This window comes from Crassostrea angulata, chromosome 8 (assembly GCF_025612915.1).
Source record: "Crassostrea angulata isolate pt1a10 chromosome 8, ASM2561291v2, whole genome shotgun sequence".
Lineage (NCBI taxonomy): Eukaryota > Metazoa > Mollusca > Bivalvia > Ostreida > Ostreidae > Magallana > Magallana angulata.
The window spans coordinates 23,818,900-23,842,127 of record NC_069118.1 but is presented as its reverse complement, the minus strand read 5'-3'; the positions used below and the strand labels follow the sequence as shown (position 1 = coordinate 23,842,127).

The window sequence follows — 23,228 nt, the reverse complement described above, 5'->3', positions numbered from 1 at the left end:
TACTGTGCCAATTAAATTATCCTTTTTTGAACTTACAATGTATCAGCACCATTAAATACTGTATATATCAGTGTATGGATTTTTTTTTTTTGGGGGGGGGGGGGGTGCTTTTTTAATTTAAGACGAATTATCTTCAATACAAAACCTCAATAATAAGCAAACAGCATTACTAGTACATGTTATAAATGATATCCTTGAAAGTTGATCCATCCTTTCCAAACCATGAAAGATTAATTTTAAAGTGAAAAAATTAAGAAAATAAAAGTAGAAAAAATGTACCACCTATATTGGAAACTGTTTTTTCCAACTGATCCTGAACTTTGTTTACTGGTAGCATTTTTTCCTTATTAATTCTAATAATAATAGGTCATGTTTGTAAGAACCTTCCTTGTATGGTATATGGTAAATTAGAGATGCTGACAATTCAATAATTTACTGACTTGGTTCTTAAATTATTTCCTTCTTAAAAATATTTAATGATAACCAAAAAAAAAAAAAAAAATAGAATAAAATAATATTAAGTCAAATAAATAATACTTCCTTCCCTCTTAATTATAATAAAGAGTTTTCCTGATTAATTACATCTATACATTTAATCTAATATTTCTTTTTTCCTGAACTATTTTCATATCATAAATTCAAGCAATAATAAATCTGCATGGTACAGAGTAGTACAATGCAACTTGAATCTAGATCATGGTCATCACCTGACTTCAGCATAAAAATTAATTCACCAATGAAAATCATATTCCCCTAAAAAAACAGTACTCTCACCTGATGTAATACATTGATAATCTGTCTGTTGATTACACTCTGTCTTTAATAATCCTCAAGTTCGATAATACACTCCAGTACTCCAGTAAATTTCAAAATGTTATCTACTTGTATTGACCATCAGCTGAATCTGTACTGAGAATGAACAACGCATTCCTTGGCAGTGCAGTACGAACACTCAAAAAAGTCAATATGCACCAGCTTATATCTTGGTACCAGTACAATATCAATATCATTAATGAAGGGAAAACATCCGCTATAGCTGAGCTAGCAATTAAATTATACTGTAGTGACCTACATATAGCTGAGTTTTCATTGACTTGGTCAATCAAGGATATGAATAAATAGACCCAAAGATGACACAAAACCGGTCAACTGTCTGAGAGTGGATTATAATTAGCTCCCTGATGGGTTCTAAATAGAATTTTACACCTGGCAAGAGTCTCAGCAAGCAAGAGTCACAACAGATCAAATTTTGTTGGGGGGTATACCCAAGCCAGGCGGACAAAGTTTCATTGACCAAACACCACCCTGTGAAAGAGGAAGACAAATAAGGCCAGTTCAGTGTAAATATTGTCCCATGATGTAATGTCTGATAAGCTTAGAAGTTAAAACGAGGCCCATGGGGATATTGCCGGTAGAAGATATGTATGATCAAAAAAACTTTGCTGGATAGAACGTTTCACTATTAATGTTCTTGTTACACCACATAAAAATGCAGGTGGGAGGAAAAGCTTACCTCATCTTTTTCATGTTGCACCAAAATGTACAAGGTTTAGCACACAAGTTGTTAATTTGTTAATGCAATGCCTCGGTACCACATCAAAGATGTTTATCAGTGGGTCCCACATTATAAACGATTACTCATATCTAGTGGTTGCTGATAGCAAGAATTTCTTATCAAACACTTCAGTTATACCTTAATTCACACATCAAACAAGTTGTGTCAAGGCACATATTTCACTCCAGATTACACATGTCCCTATATAGCAATATGTGGAATCATCATTGTTCATAGTGCCACCTGGCTCAGTATTGGTGGAATTTCAATGAAGACCACAAATTCAACTTTATAGTAAATAAGATATCATTCAGTATTTTTATAGTTAGATAGGAACTATGTCAAAATTAATTCTTAAGGTTTCTTAGCCCCCCCCCCCCCCCCCCACCCCCATTTTATTTTAAAATGTTGGTGTATGAGTCGGCTGAAGTTACTAATAAATAAAATATTAGTGATTTCAAAATAATATTTCATCCTTTTAAAGCTAGCCTATAGATGATCATTTCACTTCACAATTCTATGCAGGCTTTAAATCTTGACCATCAATGCAACGCCATTTGCAATACTTTTTACATACTGGTAACCTATTTTTGCATACACACTTAAAAAATATATCTGCAACTAAAGCAATTTATCCATCTTTTTGATACTTATTTATGTAGAATTATAATATATGCCATTATGGTAACATTCAAACCGCTTTAAATGTTGAATACTTGGTAAAAAAACGCTGATCCAGAGCCAGAAAAGATTCAACGATTTACAATTTTACAGGTTATATATCAAAATGATTTGCTACATGCCACTTGACAGGCCTTGAACAAAGCCATCTTTAAAAACCCTCTCTCCTTCCTATTATTCTGGAAGTGTTTCTATCTTCAGTATCTTGTCTACGCTTTGACATAAAATTGTTCAGAAGAATAAATCGTAACTTCCGTCATATGCATCATGCAGCATGTCTATGGATGCTGAAGGAGGTAGTTTCAAGCAACATCTTTCATTAACGTGTAAACAAGCAAAGGAAAAAACTGCATAACAATTCTAAGTTCTTGATGTCTTCTTGAGTAAGATTTAATGGCAATTACATAATCTGTTCTTGTTATTCCATTTTAAATTGTATTCCCCCAAATCATTCTTAACTACAAACTGTGTCTGCCTAACAGATCAAAGAAGATGGCACCTGAAGTCTACAGATTGAAGGATATTTTAATGGGTTTAAAATGCTCACCATTTTAGTTCCAAATTGTTTATTGAGAGCATCACAGAGAGAGGCTGAGAGAGAGAGTAAAATAGGAAGATAAAATTTGTTTTTTTATCATTTTTCAGTGAAAAACACACAGTCATTGAAGTTGGATCTCTACATTTTGCTTAAATGGAGAAAACCAATAAATGACAGCATGCCACGTGCGTTGACATCTCTGTGATAAAATACCTTGAGTTACCTACCTCTTTGAACGGAAAAAGTATCACTCATCAGGTACAAAATAGCACTACAAAATTATAGTGTACTTTTTAGTTTTTCACTTGCAGCATATATCACTGTATTATCCTCCTTTGATAATCACAGCTTTAATTAATGATGTGTTCTCCTAATTCACAGAAAATACAACAATTCATTACACAGCGCTTTTGTTATCAGTGCAACCTGCCCTCAGCACAGATAGGAAATATGACCCGGTGAAGATCTCCCCTTTGGTGGGTGACGGGACACAATAAACTAACTGGACATTGGTCAGTAAATCATCATCACATATTGTTACTCCACACACACCACACCGGTCAGACACACGGTCACAAGAGAGAGCCTGGGGGACCCTAGATCAACAGATACAAGCCACGATTACCACACCGCAACCCATCCGAAATCTACCAAGGGACAAACAGCAAACATTAAAACCTGTCATCACAGTTAACTGGACAAAACAAGGAAGACTTCTCGACTTCTCCCTCTGTAATTATGATATGTGTTGATTTATCACTGGGCACAGGTGTTTGCCATGGCTCAGTAGATATAATGACCCGGAGTAGCCATTGATTCCTAGTGGGACACAGACTAACGATGTCACCAAGAGAAAGGCCAGCCACAGTCGTAATGACAACTTTAGACAAAAGGATGGCCTGCTGCAGTATAGGCTGGACTAATAATAATGGTTGTTTATGAACTAGAAGAAGAAGTAAAATGGAAGGCTAATAGCTGTAGTCAGCTCTAATTGCAACATTTCGTCAATGGTGCAGGAAATTTGCTGCAGGCAATAGTCTGCAAGTTCCTGTATGAAGCAAACAACCTTGATTTCTATCATCAAGATTCATTTTCAAGTCAATTCTATTCAATTTGTAAGATTTATTTTCTGTGAAATTCTCAATAATTCTGTTAACATTGTTTCTCTTACTCCATGGGGGATACATCATTAGAGTGCTATATTGCTACTTACAGTACCACACTCTAGGGTTGAGCAAACAGAAACTGAACACTTGCTGGTAAAACTGAAATCTTCCTTCTTTTAAGAAAAATGAGTTTTTCATATGTCTGATGTCTCTACACAATGATGCCATTAGAAAAGATAATGAGCCTGAACCAAAGGCATTTACTCATATTTCCACTCCTCAGAAGAAAATCAGCGTTGTATTACCCTCCATCAAATGAAACAATGTTGCTGCAGTCTCCGTTTATGGACATAGATTAAGCTATATGCAATAAACTGCAGCGCAATGAACAAATATCTTAGACTATTAAAAGTATAGTAAATTGATTCAGGTATAACCAACAATAATCTTGTTTCAGTACCTATTTTTTTTTCAATTGTCATGCATCTGTGCATAAAGATGCATGCAGTCCAGATGTATGAAAATCTTCGTTAAGGTTAAAAGGTCACTAAGTACATACACATCAGCCAGGAAATCCAATCTAATTATGAGAGAATGAATGAGAGAGAAGTTCATTGCTTTTAACTCTTCATGGTACAACAACAACAAAATTCATGAGAAATGTCACAATAGAAAATGCCAGCAGGGCCAAACTGATTTTTCATCCACCCAAATACATATGCGGGCGAGACAGAGTCGAATTACCTGCCATACATGGCCATACATGGCCCATTTCACGTTGTTTGTTACAGCTCTCAGACTAAATAACCATAGCTGACACTAGCTTTACACACACATACATATATGGCTGTCAGAAAACACTCTTGTTACTACAATGAAAAGTCATGTAAATCCAATGGTTTTTCTTGTTCTGATAAACAATATATTTCATGAGAAAAAGTTTGGCCTGAAGTAAAGATATATATTGTACTGGTAATGCTTTAGAGCCTTTTTTTTTTAGCCCAACTGTTTCCCCTGAGAGCCAGCTCGAATTTCATAAATTAGATCAAATTTGCTTGCGAGTGTGAATGTATTCCTGATCATCGAGTTGTAAGCATCATGCAGGTAAAATAATGAAGGTGGAATTGGTACATTGTAGTACCCTAAGCACACTTTTAGTACTGTAATAACAAGTACATTTCAGAAATTTTCCTTGTGGTCATGGAACACATGATAACTATCTAATTAATGGAGTATTTATCTTTGAATCAATCACCAAGAATTTATGAAGGTGCATGAAAGCTGGATAATACACAAAAAACGCAATTACATTATATTAATGATCAACTGGCCCACTCCAGGTTGAAAATTTGCAATCTATAGTATTTCATACCTAAAGTTTGGTTACGCCACAAATGGAGACCACAATGAAGTAGCATTTCACCATAAACTGATATCCTCCATCACCAGGGCTTGAAACCGGCACATGAATCACAATTTGCAATACACAATATGACACATGTACACATTGTGTTTTTATTTTTCAGGCATATTTCATGGACACCGCAAAAAGAAGGTAGGTATAAATTCCACAGGGACCTGCCAAGACCTAGTGCAAACTGATTATCCAACTCCTACGAGAAACATAAGGTCCCGTGTAAAAACACAGTGTATTTGTGACTATACGGCACCCACTAGTATTATGTGAAAGAACAACAGTTTGAATTCAATGAATTTTAAGCCGAGATTAGAATCTTTTAAGCGAAATCGTCTTGTAACTAGACGTATTGTTGAAAAAGACACTCTTTTAACACCTCAGTGAATTAAGCACTTACAATAATGCCATAATGGACAATTAAAACGAGTGCGACAATATATACCTGAGGACTGTCAATCACATCATACAGGAAAACATTTTAAATTTCCATAGACTGTGCCGAGATTTGTATCTGCAAATCTGGAACGTCAAAAAATGTGTCGTGTATAAATGGAACAGGGTTTATTATCATATTTAAGCCAATACCTTGCTCGGTTTAAATAAAACTTCATATTGTCTACCAGGTACACCGCACCAAGTCATCTAGTAGAAAAAACAGCTGGGGGGCAAAAAGGAGCTGCCCAGAATGAAGAAAAATATTCAGGAGTGTAACCTTTTATGTTAATAAAACACCACATGAACTGACAAAAACCCACCTACTGGCTTAAGTTTGTGTATGCATGCCATATTTGATCAACCAACTTAAAAGCTGGAAACAATTTAGTATTCTAATCTGTATGAACTAGAAATTTGAAGCTAAATTTTAAAAATGTTTTACTTTTTTAAAATGTAACTACCAGCTAGCCCGATGGATGGGATTAAGAGAAGATGGAGACCCCATTTTGTACATGTAAATTACAGAATTTAGGAGCTATTTTGCTATGAACCTGCTTCAAATCTCAGGGTGGAACCCAAAACTCTTTAATGTCTCTGATTGAAATAGTTATTTGTAGAACACAAACAATTGGAATGAAAATGTTTAAAGAATTACTCATACAAAGACAAAGAACAGAGGCTGAATTCCTAATTAATTCAATAATCCCAATTGTGACAGCATTTCAAGACTTTTCAATTTCCTCTCCCTTTTTAAAGCCAAGTTTAATTTAACAGCTTTAAATTATATATGATCAAGTCTCAGAGGGGGCCCAAAGGGTGCCTTACCGCTTTCCAATATCAGACAGATGTTTGCAGCTTTCCCCCTTAAAACCTCCAAAATGCAAGCACTAAAAGCTGCCAGAAGCATTTCTATTGATTTGGGACCACGAATGTCATGATAAGAGTTCTCCAGAAACATGTCAGGTTTTGCTGCATGCAAAGTCCCTTGGACCACTATATTATGTCTGGCCAATGAAGATAGGGACTGTTACAGCAGGGCCCTGGGCCCTATAGTGAGAGCAAAGCTAATATGGACCTGGGATCAGTCTGGCTGAATTAGGGTTGTAAAGTGCTAGCTGCAAGATTTTATTGGGTTAGGATTAGGGACTTTTTTTTTTTACTATGGTTGGAAGTTTCTTGTGCTTTATAATGTCTGCTAGTGTCTGAGGAAGAAAGGATGATGCTACATGCATGTAATGATTACAATATGTTTATTTTATATCAATTTATTAAGAGTTTCACTCTGATGTTCCTCACAGTGACTCAGGGCACTCACATTTTATATATTATAACAGTTTCTATAAATTTAATATCTTTATAACCTTTTTTATAGCAGACCAGCCTAACATTTGCAATCTTAAACATATGTTAGTATTGTTTTACACTTAAAAAAAAATGATACCAGCTGAAATCATAGAACATATTTGTCTCTCTTCAAATATATGTTATTTACATTCCCTAGCTCTGGCAGCTTTTATGTCTGTTTATTGACATAGATAAAACATAAGTACAGCTATCTCTAGCATTTCATTGAATCTCTTGACATTTTCTGAACATAAGTGCAGACAATTTCTATTCAAGAGCTTTTATTTAAGATTTCTGATGGTCCCTTAGAATACAGGTACACACTACCTCAAGTGAAGCAATGGTTTTTAATTCAGAAATATTTTCTTTGAGACATAGTTGTTGAAAGTCATTTCACCATCCATCTCTCTCTCTCTCTCTCTCTCTCTCTCTCTCTCACAAAGTCAAACAAAGGTAAATTAATGCGTCTTATAAATATTTTCAAGACACTGAACCTAAAAATCAATCTGATGATAAACTATTGACCCTTGACTATCAGATGACAATTGAACCTACCATTTAAATTCATTAGGCTCAGTATTTTATAAGTGTTCGTAATTTTAGCTATAACTGTTCCTAATCAAAACTTCCTCGGATAACGTTCCGCCTGAATGAATTATTCATTGAGTATTTTTGCGTATCATTGACTGCATTATATACAAGCTCCAGTGTTCTAAGCCTTATGTGTAACAGCATAAACTCTGTAGGTCAATAGCTGAGTCAGTTTCCTTGCATTTATAGGCTGAGATGAATATTACAAAAATTTCCTCAACTCAATGTATATTACCTTTCGATGAAATTCAATTTAATATTAAAATGTATCTGCAGAAAAACAAATTATCTTTAAATTAAATTGCTCTAAATGACTAGAAAAATGTTATATGAGATATTAAAAAAAAAAATTGACTTATAAAAATTATAAAGATCGAATCATACCTGTAAGCAATATCCTAATTTCTTATATATAGTACCACACAAAGAATCTGATCACAAGTATGAGAAAGTCAAAGCACAGACTTAGAGCTCTCCCCTATAAAATGAATACATTACAATAACTGACACTGTACTTCATACACACACAAGTAATCAATACATACTGGTAAGTTTATACCTAAGTTAGTTTGGAATTACCGGATTATTCATCGTAATAGGAAAATTATAACTAATCTGAGCACTTTTCTTCAGTGCAGCAATCAATACAGACTCCGAGAAAGCCTTCAGGGGTTTCCTCGCAATGTGTGTGCGTGTGTATGTAGCTCATCATGACCACTACTTTTTTCAATTTATTGAGCTCTGACAAAAGAGTTTATTTAAAAAAAAAACATAAATCCTTTCAATACACTGAATCATTTTATCATTATATACATGAAATCTTTCAATTCAAACATGTCAGTTAAAACCCATCAAAACATCTTTAATCTGTATTCTCTGTGGCGATCTATTACTCACGATATCTTTTAATATGAAAAAGGGGAGGTAACTGTTTAACAAAAAGAGTTACTTCCCATGGAATCTGCTGGTATTTTGATTTTTTCAGACCGTGTAATCATTGTCATTTGTTAGTTTTGTGAATCACTGGTGAGTAATCGAGTCAGGTAAATGACAAATGACTTTCCTTTTTAACAAATACTCTTTTGGCTGGAATGCATTGACAAAGAAGAAGTTTCTCCCTTTAATACATGCAGTCCCTCAACTGTCTTTGAAAAAATTTAGTCAATTTAATACATGTATTGGTTATATACATGTAGATCCAGATTCAATAACTTGAGAAGCCATTTAGGGGGGTTTGCAATGTTACATATCTACATTCGGTTACTGAGATGCAAAGCAATCTTATTTTCCCCCTAGTTAATTAATAACTGTCACAATAAAAAAGGATTCCTCTGGACCCAGATTGATAGAACAAAACACAACAAACTAGGCATGAGGCATCTTAGACTAAGATATCTTCCCCTAGATGCTGACAGCTGCTAGAGAAATGTTTACAACACAGTGAGAGCAGCAATAAACCTCATTCAGCAATCAATGTCACTGTCCATCTTCTTTGTTTCCCTGAACACTCACAAACAAAAACCTCCCCCATTCTTGTCAAAAGAAAGCCATATTACATGCATGCAAGTCTGAGATCTCCAGATGGTCTGCAAAAAGGGCATATTGTTGTGACCTGGTAGAGCTGGCAGTAGAAAGGGACAAACCGTCAGGCAACATGGCTCTGTCATGTCAAAGATGAGGGCAAGAATGCAGCCTTCAAGGTTTTTCTCTGTATTCCTCTTAGTGTTATTTGAGGACATATGGTGGACATCAAGGAATTGCCATTAAAAAGCCTAATAAATGTCAGTCCATCACCTCACTAAGATGGAATTGGTCAGTTAACAGGACAATATCTGTCTTGTGGAAAAGTTACAGTCTAATAGGTGTGCTGTGGACTTATTCATGCATAAAATAAAAAGTGGAATAGTTTTGTGTCGACAAATTACTTTTTTCCTGTCCTTGTGCGTAATATCACCTTTCATGGAAGTCACATGGAGTGCATTTGCTGTCAGAATTGAAAAACATCTGCAACAAGTTGTCTATCAAAAACAAAATTTATCGTAGAGATATACATATGTATATGTGTGAACTACGCTAGATAAGACGAACTTTGAAAACCTGCCTCCCTAAACGAAGTCTTTCTTGTCTTTTTCCGTTTTTATGAGTCACATGAAAAAGGAGGAAAAAAAACTCCTAACCACATCTGCTGAGGATCTTAATTCCGGAGTGAACCCTAAATTAGCTGGTTACACTCAACAGAGAAACTTTGTTATGCAAATAATGACACCATTATACGCACGTTAAGATAACACCTCCCTTTTATACCTTCAATACCCATTTCTTGTGTATATAAAGAGAAGATGAAGCATTTCTTTCTTTTATCACTTGGTTTATGCCATAGCTTCCACCACATTCTATTTCTATGACCAACGTACATCTTTTGACATTATAGTCTGAAGCCATCTTGACCATAATTAAATTTAAGACACTTGCAAGGCCTTTTATTTGTTAGATTACATTATTATGCAGATGTCAATTAGTACGTTTAGGCATGGCACATTAACCATGTGAATTACAATCCATTCGAATTCCTCTTTAACATTTTTTTAAAAACAAATATCTATTGATATATCATTGATAACTCATATTTTTTAAATCTAACTTATATACATACCTTGAAATAGAATAACTTATAATAATATTGGATATACTCAATTTGTATTTTTTAAAGGGGGTTGGGTACATATAATTCTTCAATTGACCCATGAACAATATGAGATTAAACAAACCCACAAAGTTTCCTTGGCCCCTGATCAACCTCCCTCTGAAATGCCCCGGGGCTGTGACATTAGTCTTGACTCACAGAGATTGTGTAAACTGCATGCCAGTGCACAAAGAAACTGTCTGTGTGGCATATTATCGTTCAAAACCTTTGAAAATGTAGATCTGAATGGATAACATGTTTCTTTTGGACTCTAATTAACAAAGACTGATTAAAAGGACACACAATTACTGACCCTTTAAATGAAGAGAGATTGTTATCATATCAGTCTTGCAAGCTCCCTTCAAAATAAATTACAGTCGAAAAACCAAAATACAGGGGTTTTATTCACATACCTGTAGGCCAGATGTGTAAGTTACCTTTGCATGTGTGAGTTTTTACTTATATGGGCTATAAGGACGGAAGGCACATACCTTAATCTAATACCTTCACCTGTGCTATAGAGGTGCACACACACAACACCTGTGAAACACAGTTCATTATATATGTAAGATAAAGACATATTTACCCTTGGATTTCCTCCTAGAGGATTCTGTGAAGCAGAAAAGGCATAAAAATCCCCCCTCAAAATCACAACAATGCCTATTGCACTGGAGCCGTAGCGGAGACCATGTGTTTCACACCGCACAACTGTCTTTCAATGAGACATTGAGCGGAGCGCCATCTAGTGACAGAAAGCCCGCCAAACGACCTATTGGCCTCATTTAAATGCCTCCATAAAAGGCAGAATAATTTTAATCTTTGATAGGGAGGGGATTTGTTTGCATGAGTCCGTTCAATAGAAAGAAGGAATTTTATTTGTACTACAAGATATGATTGTGATTTAAACTTTCATGGGATATATTAAGATAAACACCGTACACAAAGATTCAAATTATCAAGCTACCAACTCATAGTCGCGTCAGATAACTGGTAATGAATACTCGTAAACTCTATTGGTCAGAAATTGACGGCACTTTTGTAGTAAATTCTACCAAATAGCTTATATAAGCTAATCAATAGAATATGAAATGACACGTTTTGCATTAATTTTCACAATGCACTGCCAGGTTCAATAACAAGTAAATTCAATTGCTTGCAAATATTTAAATTCTCAATCTAAAAAAGAGAGAAATTTTCGATACTAAGAGGATCAAAAATACTTCCAATCACTGTCCAAATAGGTTTACAGTATTTACACAATGTGTCAATGTGTGTGAAATATCTTCCTTTTCTTCTGCAAATATTGATCATTTTTGGAAGTGCATGAATTCAAGAGAGAATGATATGGCCCGCTTTTATCGATACTCTTCGAGCCTTAAATGGTCGGAACAGATGACCTTTCCCATGGATCAAGTCTGCGGAGAAAATCCGGACAACCACTCATTCTTGGCAATTACCATGATTTATATTATGTGGAGAAAATTGGATCAATACTACAATTTCCCAGACTATTCTCAATTAATAGCAATTAATTCTTATTCTCATACTAGATAAATGAAGTCTTTGCACTGAAGCCTTGTGTTGGATTAGTTTTCAGTTGCATATCTGCATGTTGCAACTGCTGGTGGAAGTGCATGTATGGAAGTATCTAATACATAGTCAATCTACAAGGATTTGGGGATTGGAGGGGGGGGGGGGGGCTCACTGGGGAGTTGGGCCCATGAACTACAATGCTCACCTTTGTATGAAAGTGGTATAATTGATTTAATTTGTCCACACATTTCCATGCAAGGGTTTACATATTATAATCACTTAAAACTTAAGTAACTCTGAGCATAAAATGAAAAAAATTCAAAAGTATCGGCAAACAAATTCAAATAAATTTTGATGCAAAAAACATTCATGGAACTCATATTTAGTACATGATGTTAACCTGATGACAGCACATAAAATGTCAATGAAAATGAAAATAATTAAATTTTCATGGTCAGTGGGTTGAAAATCTATTGTCAGATTGATGGATCCCAGGTACATGTCAAAACAATCACCTGGAAAATCAAATTCACAGGTACATCAAACTTGACCTGTCGGCCCTAATAATCATGTCATTTGAATACGGTTCTGAAAAATCTAGTAAAAATCTTCGATTCAAATCATTTAAGTGATAAAATGATTATCTATTACTTAGTAGTTCCCTTTGGGTATAGCAGTATAAATGCTGGTACGTGTACTTATAGATGAGACTGGACTTACACCTGGTGAAAAAAAATCACTCACCCATGAAACAATATACAGTGGTCAGCATGCACGCAGACAAAGATAAGCAGTTTCCCAGGTGATCAGTTTACACCTGAGGTCATTGAATTAGTTTACTGATCCACCGCACATAAAAACCTCAGATCATTGTAGAAAAGTGATACTACATGCATGAATTAAGATTCTGGTCCTACATATGTCAAATGCTGCAAGATCAATTTTACCCCTGATTTACACATTAAATATTCATGGCTCATTTAACACTTAAAAAATGTGGATGGAGCTACAGCAGCCAAAAATGGCCACCAACAGACCACAGTGTGAATAAATTATACATGTATACCCTGACCTTATCCATCATATTAAACTCGCATGTCAGATCAGCAAAGCCCTACCCCCCCCCCCCCCCCCCTTCAACAGATTTTTACCTGATCCAAAATTGGATCTCATGGTGTTGTGTTTTCACTATAACAGCTAGTAGACTATATTTTACCAGACTGCAAGGTACTGCATGCTATCTACAATGCAACAAGTATAGGTGAAAATATCTTACCAGTTAATTATCAAGTATTGCAGCAACGTCCAGAATTACTAGTGACATATATCACACTTAATCTTGTAAGTAATGTCAATCATGTCATTCGATGATTGAAGATACATGTAGTCCAGAAAGAGACCAGAACTGTTTTACAGATATGATGGCCACCTTCACCTGTTCTAGATCTTCTTGCACAGAAAGAAAAAATAAAACTTATTTCATATTAAAAAATATTGGCAGCTTTTACTGCACCTCTTAAGCAGTAAAGGTGACCTTCACAAATTTCAAGGACAACCTTGATCTTGAATTTTTTTTAAAAAGTGAAACTTTTAGTGAGATTATGCCACATAATTATTTTTTTAAATTTTAAAGAGATTTCTAAAGTATATACTATAGACATTAGATATAGCTAATAATATAATATCCTTCAGAAAGAAATATGTTTTTACCGTACAGCATTTTGAATATTGAATGTATTTATAAGCATTATGAGATATCTTTGCGCTGTGTGTAGAACATACCTGAAACAGCAGGAAGGTAGTAGAAGGGTACAAACATAGATAATTTACTTACTTACTACTTACCTGGATCGGTCCACAGGTAATGCAAATGTCCGGTAGATTGCCGACTGAGTCATGCACCTCTGTTGACAAAACACCCTCAATATATTGAAATTGTGAATCACCTCCGGCTTAATAGAATTAGGCCTCCAGTGTCAGGGGCACTTGGTAAATCCGACTGCTGATAAACCTCCCAGGGAAAACTTGGTCCGAAACTCCCACGTCTAGTAGCCCACAGGACAAAACGTTCCGATGACCATGAATTGTACTCGATCTGCATTTATAGAAAGAACAAATATTGACCAGATGACAAATACCAGTATCCACTTTCAATTAACACGGACTGCTTGATTAAATACAATATGCTGCTTAAAAATTCAGTAATTGAGGTAGGACAACAAGAAATGACCAATAACACGTCACATCAAAAGACTAAAAGTCAATAATTTCAATGTTTGTTAATTGTGTTGTGTCCGTTAATTTTCCCAGGTGCCAATTGTTTAAAATACGGTCAATAATGGACTTGCAATGACTCAGGTATACAAATAAACAAGGTAGAAATATGCGCAATCATATGTAAATTTATTTCATTTAGCTAGGCCAGCTGGCATTATAATCAAGTCCCCTTTTTTGTATATATACATATACAATGGTGTACCCCCTCTCAATACATCCACTGATCTAATAGAATCTGTCAGTTCTCGAGATCCAGGGTGAGGTTATTGAACTTGTAACGGTGATTAATATAGGACAGGTCCAATACACTGACATTCTGCTACGTATGTGATACATCATTCAGTGTGTACATTCCACACACATCTATCTGTGCATGAGCTGATCGATCAAAATCTATCATTTTGCAACCAGCTGATTAACAGTTTCCTTTTTACACATTTTTTTCCTTAAAATGGAAAATATAAAATTATTTTCATAAATAAGATTTTACAAATGAAACAATATTCTTACTAAATGGTTATATATTATTTCACCTGTCTTTGTGCCATAAATAGTTTAATTTGCTCCTGAATTAAACTAATAGCAAAAGCATGCGTGCCAGAATACATGAATAAATTTCATCAAATATTTTTTCCAATTTATATTTCATCCATAGAACTTCTTATTCAGAAAACCCATACACCACTCTAAATTGAAAGGTATGTTTTTCAAAAAGATCACTCCACAAGCATTTTACAAATGAATTACAAAAATGAAAAGTTCAAGTGTGTCAATAATTATCTGATTATCGACCAAACGAATTAAAGCCTGTATATATATATTCTAACAGTGTTGGGGTAAGAAACAAAATTCTACATGTCAAAATGACCTACAATGAATACAGAGTGGAATTTGTATCCAAAACTGTGAACATTTAGCCAAGCTGATAAAGCCACTTCAATGGTCTCACAAAATAAGCTCTTCAGTTGTGAAGGTACATTAAGTGGTCAGGAGTGGAATAACATTCTCAAATTGAAATGGGTGTTTGTAAATCACAAATGAAATAGCTTATATATACCTTCTTATCTCCAATCACAAACAATGTGAAGTTCTGAATTCTTTCGGACACCCTTTTTTACACAGGGCTCAAACTTCAGCAATGGAATTTCTGGACTGCCTTTCTATATTGCAGCGCAAAATACATATACTGAAGCACCATAAAAGATTTGTCAAACCTCTAAATATCACTGGTATCGGTGAGCAGTAAAAATTATCTCTGACACAGAAAACAATAAAACTCTCATGGGCCATTATAACTTTAACGAGTGGTTTCAAACACATTCAAGGGGCAAATAATTTGACCTGAAAAGTTGAAACTTTCACCTGTTTAATATCTTTAACACACATGCAAACATATATATTGTCACCGTTTGTAAAACTGAAGATTCCACTTTCAGGGTTCCTTAAAAAGTATTAATTAAGAATCTGTTTTATGTTCTTAATTTTATTATATCTATACCTTCTATATAAACACAGTAAACGTCTTCTAATTTCAAATAATGGACATTCTTTTCCCATAATTACTAAGCCTACACCCTGATAAGCTTGTATTCTGAGCCCATGATGTTTATGTTTCCCTGAAAGCAAACACAGGAAGCATTAGTTTTTATTTTTTCAACAAACCCCCTCTCCCCTCCCTCCAATACCTAAATCTTGCATACTTTATGGTACGCTTTTAATGTTGATTACAAATTTATCAAAAACACAACAGAAAATGAAATGTACTGTTTATGTGTCAGATCTATGAACTCATGCAATTATAGAGTTGTAAAAAAAAAACCTGCTTTTTCAATGTACAACAAATGCATCATTATTGAACAACACAAGACAAATTAACAGGCAAACAAAAACACAACTTTAAACTCACATCACAACAAAAGGTGTTTTGATTAGAGACCAGGTACAAAAACTCACACAGGTGAGTCAATGGCAGCTATATATATAGATCGAGTCATCTCTCTACCTAATCCTAAAATGATTACCGTATTTTCCCGACGATTAGTCGGTATTTTTTTTCTCTGAAGCAGATCACTCGACTTATCGTATTGATCGACTTGTCTAAGGCTTGAGGTCAGAAAATTGTGAAAAAAAAATTTAAAATCTTGGTTTTAATCATCTTGACCTGGCTGTGTTATTGAAGATTACGTTGTTGAATTCAATGTTCATCTTTAATTATTATCATTTTCACTCATCTGTTAACACTAGAATACATATTAATAATAGTTATTGAACAATGGTGTATTTTTTAATCAATTAAAAGTTTTACCGTTCCGTTTCTATAAACACATTGTCACATGATTCCATATATCACTATAGTGGGAAGATAATATTGCGCAGTAAAATTGAAACCAAACCTGGATGGAAAAAAATATTGCAGTAGGTCCGGGGAATGTTTTAAAGTTTTATTATTTTATTAGTAAAGAGTTGTTAGTGGAAAGTATAAATAAGAAATATTTTATGGTCAAAATCAATCTTAAAATACGTAATCGGCATCGGCAATTATCAACTCTATTGTTTATACAGTAGACTGATCCCGGTTGTGTTAATAATCTTGCTCAGGCTGACATCTATACGGCAATTTCACTCACTGTGTACATAAAGAGTACCGAGATAAGAGTAATTATAGTTCATTATTTAATTATTGTCCAATTCTTTGATTATTGTTCAATAAAAAATTTAGGAAACGTATGTATTTCGTATATCGTCATTATCAAGTCGTACAAATGATCGATCTATTCTAACAGTGTCTCTTTAAAATAATAGCGTGTAATTGTATTACTGGATACAAAGTAAACAAGTTTCATCAAATCATAGTAATTGCTAAGCTTTCTGCACTTGAGATCCCCCTTTGAAGTCCGACACGAGACAGGTGCATGCCTCTGACACCGGAAATTGTTAAACAAACATTGACCACGCGCCGAGTCAACAGGTGGCTGGTTACGTAATGGCGAATACACTGGCGATGGCCAGAGTGGGTGATTATTTTAATGCATGGGAATAAAATATTTCTGTCAAAGTAAGTTTAATTTTGCATAACACGCGATATCGGGAATTGTTTACAATGCAAGCGACTTTGTAGATGTTGTCGGTATTTGAAAATATGATGCATAAGTATAAAGAGTAATTGTTTAAATGTTAATCATTAATAATATTTGGTAGCAATATCGGGGACATCGTGGCATCATACACTGATAATGTTACTGCAGTTTTATACACCATTTTGAAGCGATAAGTTCGACGTGTCGTCTGAAACGACGTATCGTAGGATTTTGTTAAAATTTTGGCTAAAAATGAGCAATTCGACGAGTCGTCCGCATCGACGGGTCGTCGGGAAAATACGGTAAGCCTAAAAGTCAACAAACAACCCAAATGTCTACTCTGGGGCAATTACCAGTGCAATGGTGATGTGTGTGTACCCCTGTTGCGTAATGGCTGCTTACACTCTCGGTCCCTGTCACAGACTCTATTGACGTGACTTTTGGCTTTATATTGCCACCAGCGACTGTTAGCCATACTAAGCTGGTCAATGTTTGCTGGAGAGATTTAGTAGCGTAATGTGGTAACCTCTACTATTGGAAGGTTATTGTTCAATCAGAATGCAGCTAGGTTAAAAGAAAGGCATGATGCAGTCTTGGTTACGTACATCTAGAATAAAAAAATACCGTAGCTATCAGTAATGTTAACATACATTTCAAATTAATTGTACTGGTTGAATTAATTTAGTGAGCTCTAATTGATCTCCCTCTGTGTGTGTGTGTGTGTATATATATATATATATGAGCCCTATATAGTTTGATGACTGCTCTGACTGCATCTAACCTTGAAGTGCCACATCCATGTCTTGTCACAATCAAAGTACTGAAATGAACAAGCGAGAAAATGTCATGTTTGTGTATTATTATCAAGTGATCTAGCTATTTCAAAAACATAATATCCTTTCTTTAATAACTGTTCAATAATTAACCAAGAAGCTACATTTTAAAATTTGTATGATATCAATCTTGTTTGTCCCCTTAGTAAGAAGCTGCTTCATTCAGGGAAATTCAATCAGAAAAGGACTCTGGTTCACTGTCCCAAACCATGGCAAATATTAAAGTATGATCCTCTCCCATCAGTGGTAGGAGAGAGGTATGTAGACTTCAGACTGATTTTATGAGAGAAAGAGCTATGCAGATTCTGGACTGTGGCTTGGTTCTATAACTGTACTGCACTGGGTCTACTTCATTAGAAATACTTTGACAAAAGTTATATTACTGAGTATAGCCATTACGCACACCATAGCGGTATTTTGCTGAAATATGCAACAGCCAATCATCAAAAAAATCAAATCTAAAAAAAAAACCATTTGACATTTTGTATTTCGTAATACATGTATCATGAAATTAAGTCTTCAATGCCAAAGGACCATTTATAGATATTATTTCATATCAGTTTCCCCATTTCCTCCGTGAAAATGAGGAGACTGTTGTCAACAGCATAGATTTCCAATAAAATTTTACAAAAAGTCCTACTGAGACCTTATCAAGCTAGCTGAAATCAATACCTGTTACACTAATTACTCACAGATTAAAATCACATGATCAAATGTCACAAACATCATTAAGCCGTTTATTGGATATTGTTCCTACTATATTATGTACCCTTATTATGTTTTCTATGTTGCAGTTATTTGACATTAAATTACATGTAGACTGATAAATGACAAACTGTACGTCGTCGTGGTATAAATATATACTGGCTTAAATTGGCTGTAAAATAATCAAATACTGGTATTCACTTTTTAACTTTTGGTTATCATGTTGCTTTGAACAGAATTACTGTATAGCCTGGGTGTAGGGTATTAATTTCATTTATCTGAGGCTTATCTAAAGCTTACAGAGTCAATATAATTATGATCAAGATTTTAATTTGATCATGCACTGTAGATTTTGAGCTAGTTTTCAGACATCCGAGATACCATGTTAAGCCAAACAGCACTGCATGAGTGTTTATTACACCCATACCAAAAAAAAGCACTAAAAAGTTATACCTATGAGCCATTAAAAAAGTTACAAAAAAGTCATAACTAAGTTAGCACAATTTGGAACCATCTGATCAATTATGGTTCCAAATTAGCATCAAAAAGTTATACCTACATATTGTAACTTTTTGCTTAAGTACAAAAAAGTCATAACTAGAGTGTAACTATTGACAATTTATTTTTTTCATAAAAATAAATAGGTATAAAAAAGTTATCAATAAGTTATAATAAAGTTATCATTTAGGTACAAAAAAGTTACAAATTAAAGTTACAGAAAAGTTATCATTTAGGTACAAAAAAGTTATACATATAGGTATAGAAAAGTTATCATTTAGGTACAGAAAAGTTATAGATGTAGGTACAGAAAAGTTATACATATAGTTACAGAAAAGTTATCATTTAGGTACAGAAAAGTTATAGACGTAGGTACAGAAAAGTTATAGACGTAGGTACAGAAAAGTTATACATATAGTTACAGAAAAGTTATCATTTAGGTACAGAAAAGTTATAGATGTAGGTACAGAAAAGTTATACATATAGTTACAGAAAAGTTATCATTTAGGTACAGAAAAGTTATAGATGTAGGTACAGAAAAGTTATACATAAAGTTACAGAAAAGTTATTGTTTAGGTACAGAAAAGTTATAGATGTAGGTACAAAAAAGTTATCATTTAGGTACAGAAAAGTTACACAGAAAAATTACAGATGTAGGCAAAAAATATCTATCTGTATCATAAACTTCAGATAAAAAAAAAACCCAGGTACATGTACAGGTGTTATACTGATGAAAAAAAGTCCCTAATGTTGACATGAACTTTTCATCAAATTGTTTTTGCTCTTGAATAGGAATTTAAAATCATATCTGTTCATGTGAGTAGAAGAACACAAGTCAATGTTTTTGTTAATCAATATGTTTACTGAATTATATTTACATCTAATGAGTATGCTTTCCTCCATTTCTTATGGAAACTTATAGTTAACGCCTTGTTAAATGATTGTTCGAAACCTACAATGACCATAGAAAAATCACTGAAATAATCAGGATATCAATGCAGACTCACATTCCCATTGAAGACAATTTGGCTGTTTCTTTTAGCTAACTACTGATGCACATTAAAAATAATATAGTAAATTTAACTTACTCTTTACAAACAATTTATTAATTTGTTAAAAGAAAGATGTAAATATAAACAATATAATGCTTTCTTTGACGATTCATGCAGGTAATGAAGGGAGCAATGATTGCAGAAAAAATTTACATAACTCGCTAATGCGGGTAATGTATTTTTTCTGCAATGTCGCTACATTCATATCCCGCATATGTCACCAAAGAAAGCATTTTATTGTTTACATAATAATCTCAAATCATTACAGACCCTATATGCAAGTTTTTTAAATAAAGCAATAATCTAACATAAAAGCATTTGGGATTACATGTGTGTCTAATGTTCTTGCTAAATTTGAATAGAAAGTTTGAAAAACATTATTTTGTAAACCAAAATTTGACCAAAACCTTCATAAAGCATGTTTTAGGTTAAATTCCTAACATATACTAGCATGATTTTGTTCCAAACATACTAGTATGATTTTTAAAACAGACCTGGTTCTAGATGATACCAATGACCTGCAGTAATTTATCAGCAAACAACTGGATCTGTTTCTTGAATCTGTTCCTAAAATGTATAAAAAAGAATGTTTCATTATGGCAATTTCTTACTACATGTACTTTCATTGTAACTGTTAAAATCCTTGACAACTACCTTATACTTAAAACAGAAAATTTTATAGCATATCAAGTTAAATATATATGTGACCAGCACCTGGCAGTGAAAACTGGTTTCTGTTTACATGGCTGCATGTATTTCTATGGGAACGGTTGCTCTTGCATCTGATCTCTTTCATAGTATTATCCTCGTCCTCCATTAATCTAAAAGAAGGCAATAATATTTAAAACATGATACTGTTTGACAATTTTCAATATATGTAGCATAAATTATTATTAAATATCAGTAAAACTTTTCAATTCTCTGTTGACCTGGTACCCCCCCCCCCTCCCCTCTAAAAAAAAAAAAGTCAACATTGATACAGCAGTTGCCATTATATTCTCAGATTTTTAATAATTCATTTACTAAAAGATATACATAATATATGGTTAAAAATTTAAAATCTGTATATCTTTACTTGATAAACACACACACTTACTTTTTTCATCTTGTATTAATGATGTATCTTCAATCTGGTGTACAGTCTACTAGCTGGACTTGGTTGGGATTTTTTCTGCAATACAATGATACTCTTTTTAAAAGAGTCGGCCATAATTTGATTACATATAAAATGTACATCACTAGATATACATGGCTGCATAGGCTTTGATATAGATGGTAAAATCATGCACTTCTTATTAGAATTCTAGAAATATTCCGAATGTAATTCATTTCTAAGTGCAAAGCAATAATATAGAAATTGAGATAAGCAAACACAAATGAATTATTCAAAATGACTTGTTTGTATATCAGACTTACCCTGAATGGAAATGGTCATCCACAACTAAAGCCATATCATCCAGGTCTTAAGCATGTCTATCTTTATGAAACCACTGCTTGCAGTTTCATTACTACATACAACACGCTGTGATTCTGCATATTTCTTGAAAAAATCAGGAAAATCTTCACAACAACTCCTGTCTTCTTTGCCCATTTCAAAATTTGATGGCGGAATGGCAATTGTCCAATCAGAATTCACGGAAGTCAAAGTTTGAAATTTTGGCCAATCACGATACAGCCAAGATTAAGTCCGGGATAAATCTTTAAAATTTATTTTGGTTAAAAAACAATATTATTTACTTAATATTATCTAAAGAATTCTGCATTTAATTGAAACAAATTTTAGTAATATTTTATTTCCTTACAACCAGTGTTAGTTTATTAACCGATCATCAAAACTGGGCATTTCCGGTCTCAAGAGCCGCCATTTTGAATAATATGAGGGAATTTTAAAAACTAAATCAATTTAAATACCAATGCATTTTTACAATTGATGAATATGTAAAACCCAAAATTATAACACCTTTTTTAAATAAAACATGTTTCCCAAAGTTTATAACACAGTCCTTATAGCTATGTGCTGTTATAAATTACGATGAGAGATAGGCTAGTACTGGGAAAACATACAGATGGAAATAGCAGTACTGTTCTTTGTTTACAGCATGTCTATTAATCAAATATGTGAATAAATATGATGAACCCATCTCATAATAACAAACAATGCTATCACCATCCCCAGCCCCCCCCCCCCCCTTTTCTTCGCATGCATTCGATGTCGTGGGAAAATTCTGAATCAATTTCTAGAAATCTACTCTATTCCTTTATTCATGGGGTAGGCCATGAAAAGTTGGAAAAATTTTCAGTGATAATATAAAGTTGATGCTACCCCTTAGTATTTAACAGTGTTTAAACGAAATCGTAATATGTCTAATGATGTTCAAGAGACAGATAACAAAATAATGCTTGCAGGAGCAAAATAAAAAATGTCTGCTGGTCAAAACACACACATCAACTTTTTTTCTTAAACAAACATCAGTGTCATCACAGCACGGACTAATCATGACCTCTTTAGACACCCTTTACTGTTAACCTGGGATGTGTGTGCGTTCAGGCGGAAAGTGATTTCCTGTTTCTGCCTTATAAAAACAATAAAATTTTGGACAGGTGTTTGTGTTGCAATTGATGGACTGGATTCCCGTTATAATGGTTATGTCATTGTTTTCAAACAAATCTTAGTGATTTTACTACCCAGTGTGTGATCAACCTACATCTACCCCCCCCCCCCCCCAACTTATCGTGATTTTATAAAAAAAAAAAAACAAAGTTATAACGATAGTTTATATTAGTTTTTAGATTTATTGTGATAAAAGTCTACTTTAGACTTGAACCTCTTGGATAAGATACACTTAAATTTTAAGTGTAAAAATGACAAAGTCCAAACACATTCACAAATTGACTAAGTTCAA

At 34.0% G+C, this 23,228-nt stretch overlaps 1 protein-coding gene across 8 annotated transcripts in view; it reads right to left on the bottom strand.

Moving 5' to 3' along the window:
- The window catches only part of LOC128158416 (dystroglycan 1-like), a 41,949-nt gene that overhangs the window by 13,907 nt on the left and 4,814 nt on the right, over positions 1–23,228 (bottom strand). Inside the window, exon 2 of one of the 8 annotated variants that reach the window (XM_052821221.1) lies at positions 13,729–13,978. The gene's annotated coding sequence lies outside the window, so the exon portion shown is untranslated. Of the gene's footprint in view, positions 1–774; positions 931–3,001; positions 3,021–5,252; positions 5,413–8,051; positions 8,070–10,936; positions 11,095–13,034; positions 13,125–13,159; positions 13,315–13,728; positions 13,979–23,228 lie in introns of those variants that run through there. The other 7 variants (XM_052821219.1, XM_052821220.1, XM_052821217.1 and 4 more) reach the window with 7 other exon arrangements.